Genomic DNA, 11,024 nt, shown 5'->3' on the forward strand with positions numbered 1-11,024 from the left:
CATATTGCTTGCCGTCACTAGTTAATTCTTGATTCAACGTCATTGTTGGATGAAGCGACCCAGACCGACATTACGCGTACGCTTACGCGAGACTGGTTCTACCGACATGCTTCGCACACAGGTGGCTAGTGGGTGTCTGTTTCTCCAGCTTTAGTTGAATCAGATTCAATGAACATGGTTCTTTCTGAAGATAAAAAAGAAATCACTATACCGCGTTGTGGTTTTTGATGCGTAGGTAAGAACGGTTCTTGCTCAGCCCGTAGCAGCCACGTAAAACTTGCAACGACAAAGTAGAGGACGTCTAACTTGTTTTGGCAGGGCATGTTGTGATGTGATATGGTCAAGACATGATGCTAAATTTTATTGTATGAGATGATCATGTTTTGTAACACAGTTATCGGCAACTGGCAGGAGACATATGGTTGTCGCTTTATTGTATGAAATGCAATCGCCATGTAATTGCTTTACTTTATCACTAAGCGGTAGCGATAGTCGTAGAGGCAATAGTTGGCGAGACGACAACGATGCTTCGATGTAGATCAAGGTGTCAAGCCAGTGACGATGGTGATCACGACAATGCTTTGGAGATGGAGATCAAAGGCACAAGATGATGATGGCCATATCATATCACTTATATTGATTGCATGTGATATTTATCCTTTATGCATCTTATTTTGCTTAGTTCGGCGGTAGCATTATAAGATGATCTCTCACTAATTTCAAGATATAAGTGTTCTCCCTGAGTATGCACCGTTGCTATAGTTCGTCGTGCCGAGACACCACGTGATGATCAGGTGTGATAAGCTCTACGTTCACATACAACGGGTGCAAGCCAGTTTTGCACACGCAGAATACTCAGGTTAAACTTGACGAGCCTAGCATATGCAGATATGGCCTCGGAACACTGAGACCAAAAGGTCGAGCGTGAATCATATAGTAGATATGATCAACATAGTGATGTTCACCATTGAAAACTACTCCACCTCACGTGATGATCGGACATGGTTTAGTTGATATGGATCACGTGATCACTTAGTTGATTAGAGAGATGTCTATCTAAGTGGGAGTTCTTAAGTGATTTGATTAATTGAACTTTAATTTATCATGAACTTAGTACCTGATAGTATTTTGCATGTCTATGTTATTGTAGATAGATGGCCCGTGCTGTTGTTCCGTTGAATTTTAATGCATTCCTAGAGAAAGCTAAGTTGAAAGATGATGGTAGCAACTACACGTACTGGGTCCGTAACTTGAGGATTATCCTCATTGCTGCACAGAAGAATTACGTCCTGGAAGCACCGCTAGGTGACAAACCCGCTGCAGGAGCAATGCCAGATGTTATGAACACCTGGCAGAGCAAAGCTGATGACTACTCGATAGTTCAGTGTGTGTCGTCGAATTGTCACGGCAGATGTCCTAGTGTAAGGACTTAGTCGTGAGGCCAACGCATCTATGTGGTAGCTTGAAGGGGTTGAGCGGAATCGAGAGACGCAACACACAAGACGAGGATTTAGACAGCTTCGGGCCCCGGGAAACATCATCCGGTAATAACCCTACATGTTGTTTGTGGCTAGATCTCATTATGATTATGAGGAAGTCGCCGGAAGCCGGCTCTCCTCTTGGTGTCTAGCCCTAGATATTGTTTCTTGTTTCTTGTCCCTCTTTGGGGAGCCCTGCCCCTCCTTATATAAGTTAGAGGGGTGGGTTACATGTGGAGTCCTAGTAGGACTAGGATTAGTCTATCTTCTCTTACAAGTTGATTACAAGTCCGGGTCTTGCTTCCTCGTAAAGGAGATATTCCTCACGCTATAGTCATCAGCTTTGCTCTGCCAGACGTTCATAACATGTGGTGTTGCTCCAGCAGCAGGCCTGGCACCCAGCGGTGCTTCCAGGACGTAATTCTTCTGTGCAGCAATGAGGATAATCCTCAAGTTACGGACCCAGTCCGTGTAATTGCTACCATCATCTTTCAACTTTGCTTTCTCAAGGAACGCATTAAAATTCAACGGAACAACAGCACGAGCCATCTATCTACAATCAAGCATAAACAAGCAAGATACTATCAGGTACTAAGTTTCATGATAAATTTAGGTTCAATTAATTTACTTAAAGAACTCCCACTTAGATAGACATCCCTCTAATCCTCTAAGTGATTACGTGATCCAAATCAACTAAACCATGTCCGATCATCACATGAGATGGAGTAGTTTCATTGGTGAACATCACTATGTTGATCATATCTACTATATGATTCACGCTCGACCTTTCGGTCTCCGTGTTCCGAGGCCATATCTGTATATGCTTGGCTCGTCAAGTATAACCTGAGTATTCCGCATGTGCAACTGTTTTGCACCCGTTGTATTTGAACGTAGAGCCTATCACACCCGATCATCACGTGGTGTCTCAGCACGAAGAACTTTCGCAATGGTGCATACTCAGGGAGAACACTTCTTGATAATTAGTGAGAGATCATCTTATAATGCTACCGTCAATCAAAGCAAGATAAGATGCATAAAAGATAAACATCACATGCAATCAATATAAGTGATATGATATGGCCATCATCATCTTGTGTTCGTGATCTCCATCTTCGAAGCACCATCGTGATCACCATCGTCACCGGCGCGACACCTTGATCTCCATCGTAGCATCGTTGTCGTCTCGCCAATCATATTCTTCCACGACTATCGCTACCGCTTAGTGATAAAGTAAAGCATTATAGCGCGATTGCATTGCATACAATAAAGCGACAACCATATGGCTCCTGCCAGTTGCCGATAACTCGGTTACAAAACATGATCATCACATACAATAAAATTTAGCATCATGTCTTGACCATATCACATCACAACATGCCCTGCAAAAACAAGTTAGACGTCCTCTACTTTGTTGTTGCAAGTTTTACGTGGCTGCTATGAGCTTAAGCAAGAACTAATCTTACCTACGCATCAAAACCACACCGATAGTTTGTCAAGTTGGTGATGTTTTAACCTTCGCAAGGACCGGGCGTAGCTACACTCGGTTCAACTAAAGTTGGAGAAACTGTCACCCGCAAGCCACCGATGTGCAAAGCACGTCGGGAGAACCGGTCTCGCGTAAGCGTACGCGTAATGTCGGTCCAGGCAACTTCATCCAACAATACTGCCGAACCAAAGTATGACATGCTGGTAAGCAGTATGACTTATATCGCCCACAATCACTTGTGTTCTACTCGTGCATATAACATCAACATATAAAACCTAGGCTCGGATGTCACTGTTGGGGAACGTAGTAATTTCAAAAAATTTCCTACGCACACGCAAGATCATGGTGATGCATAGCAACGAGAGGGGGAGAGTGTGATCTACGTACCCTTGTAGATCGACAACGGAAGCGTTAACTTGGTTGATGTAGTCGTACGTCTCCACGGCCCGACCGATCAAGCACCGAAACTACGGCACCTCCAAGTTCTAGCACACGTTCAGCATGATGACGATCCCCGGACTCCGATCCAGCAAAGTGTCGGGGAAGAGTTCCGTCAGCACGACAGCGTGGTGACGATCTTGATGTTCTACTGTCGCAAGGCTTCGCCTAAGCACCGCTACAATATTATCGAGGACTATGGTGGAAGGGAGCACCGCACACGGCTAAGAATAAGATCACATGGATCAACTTGTGTCTCTAGGGGTGCCCCCTGCCCCCGTATATAAAGGATCAAGGGGAGGAGGCCGGCCGGCCCCTATGGCGCGCCAAGGAGGAGTCCTCCTCCTAGTAGGAGTAGGACTCCTACTAGGAGGGGGAAAGAAGTGGGGAGGGAGAAGGAAAGGGGGGCGCCGCCCCCCCTCTCCTAGTCCAATTCGGACCAGGGGGAGGAGGCGCGCGACCCACCTTTGGATGCCCCTCTCTCTCTCCACTAAGGCCCATATGGCCCATTACTTCTCTCGGGGGGGTTCCGGTAACCCTCCGGCTCTCCGGTTTTCTCCGAAATCACCCGGAACACTTCCGGTGTCCGAATATAGCCGTCCAATATATCAATCTTTATGTCTCGACCATTTCGAGACTCCTCGTCATGTCCGTGATCACATCCGGGACTCCGAACTAACTTCGGTACATCGAAACTCATAAACTCATAATATAACTGTCATCGAAACCTTAAGCGTGCGGACCCTACGGATTCGAGAACAATGTAGACATGACCGAGACACGTCTCCGGTCAATAACCAATAGCGGAACCTGGATGCTCATATTGGCTCCTACATATTCTACGAAGATCTTTATCGGTCAGACCGCATAACAACATACGTTGTTCCCTTTGTCATCGGTATGTTACTTGCCCGAGATTCGATCGTCGCTATCTCAATACCTAGTTCAATCTCGTTACCGGCAAGTCTCTTTACTCGTTCCGTAATACATCATCTCGCAACTAACTCATTAGTTGCAATGCTTGCAAGGCTTATGTGATGTGTATTACCGAGAGGGCCCAGAGATACCTCTCTGACAATCAGAGTGACAAATCCTAATCTCGAAATACGCCAACCCAACATGTACCTTTGGAGACACCTGTAGAGTACCTTTATAATCACCCATTTACGTTGTGACTTTTGGTAGCACACAAAGTGTTCCTCCGGAAAACGGGAGTTGCATAATCTCATAGTCATAGGAACATGTATAAGTCATGAAGAAAGCAATAGCAACATACTAAACGATCGGGTGCTAAGCTAATGGAATGGGTCATGTCAATCAGATCATTCACCTAATGATGTGAACCCGTTAATCAAATAACAACTCTTTGTTCATGGTTAGGAAACATAACCGTCTTTGATTAACGAGCTAGTCAAGTAGAGGCATACTAGTGACACTCTGTTTGTCTATGTATTCACACATGTATTATGTTTCCGGTTAATACAATTCTAGCATGAATAATAAACATTTATCATGATATAAGGAAATAAATAATAACTTTATTATTGCCTCTAGGGCATATTTCCTTCACTTTCCTCTTAAGCCGGCCTACCATAACGTAGCCGGCCTTCTGGGCCTTGAGCCTCTTGGGCCCCCGGGTCTTGTCGCTCCTTTGATCCGCTTGCCAGTTCACCCATAAGTTGCCAGGCTCGTGCTGGTCACTTAGTGAGTCGTCCAGTCAGGGCGGGTCATTAGTGAGTCGCCAAGTCCGGCCGGGTTATACATCTGGCCGGGTCATACCGCGGGGTATATCCCCGACATTAGCCCCCAAGTTTAATTTGGATTTATCCATGTTAAACTGATCTGCAACATAAACACAAGAACAAATTGACAGGTTGCACTCCGGGTTAAATATTCTTGTAAGCCGGCACTTGATCATCCTTAAGTCCTTGTCATCTCCTCCTTCTGGAAAATCCGGGTCAATGGACCAACTTTGTAGTCAATTTGCTTGTAGAAGAAATATTGTAAATAAAGCATCCATTTGAGTCGGCCTTCAATTCTCCGACTTGACAAAAATATTGGTCTTCAAATATTCAACTTATATTCAGCCGACTTGAGATATAAAACTTGCCGGTTTATGATTACCAAAATTGCCGGGTTATAAATAGATGATGCCGAGTCATAATTGTCGCCGACGCCGGTTTATGATTTTTGCAGACACCGGGTCAATCTGATTTACTCAAACTGAAAATTTGAAGATATTTCTCCCTTATATCCATAATACCTATAGCCCCCAAGGGCCGGTTTAATCAGCATGAATAAGCCGGGACTTATCACCATGGCTTTAAATGAAATCCAGTTGTGTAGCCGGGTTATCCTAGAATTGTCTTAAGCAAAGAGCAATATGCATTAGCCCCCAAGTGTCGGGTCATTATGTAATAATGAGCAGGGACTTTGTAAATATGATGATGTAAATTTGAGCAGTAACGTGTAGCCCCCAAGGGCCGGCTTAGTAAGATAATACTAAGCTGGGACTTTTCATTGAAAATAATATCATATGATGTAACCCCCATCCTGGGGCTTGAACCCACGTCCACAAGGTTAAGAGCTTTATGCTTTACCAACTGAGCAGTGAATCCTTCAATATATAATGGAATAAGGCTTGTGTATCTTGAATTTTAACAGGAGCAATTGGTAGCCCCCAAGGGCCGGCTCATTACAATGGGATGAGTTGGGTCTTCAATAAGGCCAATAAAAATGACTTTGTATTAGCCCCCAAGTGTCATGGTGCATGCTTGAAGCGACATGAGACTTGCATATTTGATGTAACCTCAACTTGAATAATGTAGCCCCCAAGTGCCGGGTCGTAAGCCTGCAGCAACTCGGGACTATTTCCTCCATTGTAAAATAAATCATGCCCATTGATAAAGATAATAGCTGTGGCGCTAAAGCAACTTTGAAAACCTCAATCATAATACTGGTTATTGATAATCATAATAGAAATCCAGCCATGTTGGCTATTCAAAATTTGAATAATATAATCTGGTATGAAAACCTCAATCATTCAACATCATCATTGAAAATCCAGCCATGTTGGCTATTTTAAAGAATTCAAATACCTTATCTGTTGACAAGTAAATCCGGAGTTTAAATACCCGACGGCTCTTGGCCGATGGCGATTCAATATGCCTTCATTGTAAACCGGAATTTTCATGACCCGGCGGCTTATAGCCTTTTGAGAAAAATCCAGAACGGATAATCATTTTGAAGCATCAACTTTGGTAATGAGCTTGAACTTAATCATTTACATGTCATATTTCTGCAAATCCTGCAGAGAGTTTAAACAACATATGCCCTGGCAACTTAGCGTCAAAACCAGGGCGGGTCATAATATCTCACATATAACTACTGTGATATTGAATTTGTACTGCCGGCTTACATAACCTGTGCAGTAAGGGTGATAACCCAATCCTTAGAAGCCAATGCTTCCACATAGATGATGATTGTCAGAAACTGGCGACTTATACTCAAAAGTCAAGCCGGGTTAAGCATAAAACACTTATATATATTTGAGATATAATCCCAAAAAGGTCTCAAGTTAAGTAATTGTGGCTGCAATAAACTTTACCAGAGACAGAATAAAACTTTTTGAGGCTTCTGATTCGGATACGATCAGTAAACCGTTCCAAAGGGGTTAAGCTAAGATTCGAATACGATCATATAGCCCCCAGTGGCTTTGGCGATGCCGATCAAGAGGGTATCGACAGCTATGTTCTCTTTGGTTCGAATACACCTATGTTTGAACAGGAAGCCCCCAAATGACCTTGAGAGTTGTTTAACGACGCTGATTCGAATACGATCCACGTCGATTCCCAAAGGGGTTGAGCTATGATTTGGATACGATCAAGAAGCCCCCAAGTAGGTTCGGCAGTTTGCCAATCAAAAGGGTATCGACAGCTATGTTCTCTTTGGTTCGAATACGACCTATGTTTGAACAGGAAGCCCCCAAGTGACCATATAAATTTTGGCATTGCGCCGATCAAGAGGGTATTGATAGCTATGATCGATGAGTAGGAAGCCCCCAAGTGATCATAATAAGATAAGCCGTAAGGCAGGATACCCATGTTTGAACCGCGCATCATGGCAACAAGTTCTCTTTGGCAACCTTTAATTTTTCTGAGAACTCGAATCTTGCGAGAGATTAATTCTTTTTGAACCGGAACTTTAAACCGGTTTTGAAAGCTTTAAAACTTTGTGGGAGACAGATTGTCCTTGAGCCGGATGTTTGAACCGGATTTGAGAGCTTAAAAGCTTTGTAAGAGATAAATTTACCTTGAACCGGATGTTTGAACCGGATTTGAGAGCTTCAAAGCTTTACGGGAGAGAGATGTCTCTTGAATCGGAATCTTTATTTTGAACTGACAAATTTCTGACAGCCTTTAAATTTTCATCAATATGGCGGTGTCCTCCGGAACCAGGTTATCATTCCCTCAAATGACCTGGAGTTCCTGAGTCATGTCATTGTAGCCCCCGAGTCTTAAGATTACTCGAGGAGTTGGTTTGAGACTCTCCATATTTGACCGTGATATAAACCGGTATGAGTCCTTCAACAACGCAATGTTATAATAACCCCGTCCTGCATTGGAGAACTTACAAGACAGAATAATTGCTCTTTTTAAAGAAAACAATATAAAATATATGTTGGATGGATTTCACCTGATATGTTAGGTCGGAAACTATTATCACCGCGGGAGCAGTTGGCCGCGACGTTGTAAGCCGGCGCGGACGGGAGAGTCGGCCGCGGCGTTGGAAACGACACGGACGCGGGTGAGTCGGCCGCGGGCACGAACAACGAGTCAGACGCATGTGTTGATGTAAACTGGACCGCGGGCATAGCGACTTGCGCGTGCCCGTTGGGCGGCTCGTACTGGTGTAATGCAGCTCCCTGGCGTGTTGATGTAGACATAGAAGTCAACCGCAACGTTGGAAGACAGCGCGGTCGCGAGAGACGGCCGCGACGTTGTAAGCTGGTTCGGTTGCGAGAGACGGCCACGGCGTTATAAGCCGATGCGGTTGCGAGAGACGGCCACGGCGTTGTAAGCCGGTGCAGGAGCCCGTTGAGTAACGCGACACAGACGACCACCTGTGCCGAATGATGTTGGCACGCCTCCATCTTCGCGGTATAATGCCACTTTGTAATGAATAATTCTCCTACGCACAAAAATATTTCAGGACGGAATAATTGTTTCCAAAAAAATAAAAAAATTAATTAATATGTGTTAACAAAATAGATTGGACGGATATCACCTGATTTATAACCCAGATGAAGTGATTGCACAGTAATTTGACCAAATGACGGCCTTCAAGTCCAAACAGATGCCCACGCATCCAGCCAGTTATTTTTTTTAAAGTCATGCCCCTCGAGCAGCACATAGAACTTTGGCGTCCTTCTCAACTTGGCCCTTATGTAAACAGTGCTCAAGGAATATCACTCCATAACTAGATTTGCTTCGCTTGAATTAATACCAGACGACCACTTGATAGTTGATGTCTGTTCGTTCGCATATTTGAAGCGCCGTGATGAGAAGTCTTCAGGATTTTGAAGTGAGCTGTAGAAGCGTGCACAGCAGCATCAACATGAAGAGCAGCAGCACAAACATATCCCTTGGCGTTTTGAATTTTTACTTTCAACCTCAAAGCCTGATCCTTTGGCGACTTGCAATGCCGCACAGGCGTTGGTGGCTCTGTGCGGTACGGAGCGGAAGCAGCGGTGACAGGCGCGAGTCGAAAGCTATGACTCAAAACTAGAGAGGCGACCCGGCGCAGCAGCGATGCACGACAGAGGCAAGTTGACGCAGGCCTGCTTCGGCGGAGAGGCGCCGTCCAGGCAAGCTTGCAGCAGCGGCAGTACAAGACCGAGGCAAGGCTGCAGTTTTGCAACAAAAGCGGCAGCAAGGAGGTAGCGGCTTGACGGAGGCAAGGCCAGCTCGACGGGGGTCCTCGCGTAGGGGCGGCGCACCCGCTGCAGTTGATGCAAGCGGCGGCTCAGAATAGCCGGGCAGCTTGCGGCAATCCACGCGCTGAAGGCCAGTTGGACAGAAAAGACGGCGGGTCGCAGGAGTGGATGGCTTGGCGCAGAACCATAGCAGAAGCAGAGGCGGCTCGGTTGTTCACCGCTGAGATGAGGTGGCGACTTAGCAAAACAGTGACGGCGAAGTGGCCCAGCGAGGGCTGTGGCGGCTCACCGCGGTGGCGGCTCGGTGAGGCGGCAACGGCTTGTTACTTGAAGGAGGACGGCTCAAGGTCTCAGTGGCGCGGCGGCTCTCCGCATGGGTGAGACGACCGCGGAAGCACGAGGTGTGCGAGGGCGAGGGAGCCCGAGGCCAGGCGGCGGGTTGAGGTAGTGCCTTGGAGACGGCGGAGACACAGACCGTGGCGCTTCACAGCAGCGGTTGAAGTGGGCCCGCGGCAGCGGCTTGCAGTCGGGCGGCGGAGGTAGGCCGCGGTGTGGAGGACGGCGATGGCTCGGAAGCCGCCGGGGCGTACGCGAGGCAGCAGGCGGGCTATGGCAGAAGCAAGCCGGCGGAGGTGGAATCGGAGTCCAATCCATATCCGGGTTCTCCTTGACTTATTGTTGGTTTGACTTTTCTTATCGTGCTGATGGATCAATGGATGGGTCGCTTTGTACAAACAGCCGCCGTGGAGTATTACCGTAGTAGTATTGACTCCATGAAAATAGTAGCATAATCAAAGTAGTAGATCACTTTACGAAACCACTTCAGTTTTACTTTTGCCTGTACACGCGCTTGTTGATTGATTTCAGATTGGACGGATCACGTCGCATCTGCGACCGCACAACAGAACTCCAAACTCTAAAACAGTATTTATCTCACGCCCGCCGCAGCAGAGTCCTTCGTCAATCTTGACTGATGAACTTATACCTGATGTGAATTTTCCACGCTGATTTGAGCCGGAAAATTGCGAACTTCTCGAATCCTAGAAAAGATCCCTTTAAGAACTCAACACCACCATGCGCAGGCCCCACGGTGGGCGCCAACTGTCGTGAAATTGTCACGGAAGATGTCCTAGTGTAAGGACTTAGTCGCGAGACCAACACATCTATGTGGTAGCTTGAAGGGGTTGAGCGGAATTGAGAGACGCAACACGCAAGACGAGGATTTAGACAGCTTCGGGCCACGGGAAACATCATCTGGTAATAACCCTACATGCTGTTTGTGGCTAGATCTCATTATGATTATGAGGAAGTCGCAGGAAGCCGGCTCTCCTCTTGGTGTCTAGCCCTAGATATTGTTTCTTGTTTCTTGTCCCTCTTTGGGAAGCCCTGCCCCTCCTTATATAAGTTAGAGGGGCGGGTTACATGTGGAGTCCTAGTAGGACTAGGATTAGTCTATCTTATCTTACAAGTTGATTACAAGTCCGGGTCTTGCTTCCTCGTAAAGGAGATATTCCTCACGCCTTTCCTCTTAAGCCGGCCTACCATAACGTAGCCGGCCTTCTGGGCCTTGAGCCTCTTGGGCCCCCGGGTCTTGTCGCTCCTTTCATCCGCTTGCCAGGTCACCCATAAGTCGCCAGGCTCGGGCGGGTCACTTAGTGAGTCGTCCAGTCAGGGCGGGTCATTAGTG

This window comes from Triticum urartu, chromosome 2 (genome assembly GCF_003073215.2).
Source record: "Triticum urartu cultivar G1812 chromosome 2, Tu2.1, whole genome shotgun sequence".
NCBI lineage: Eukaryota > Viridiplantae > Streptophyta > Magnoliopsida > Poales > Poaceae > Triticum > Triticum urartu.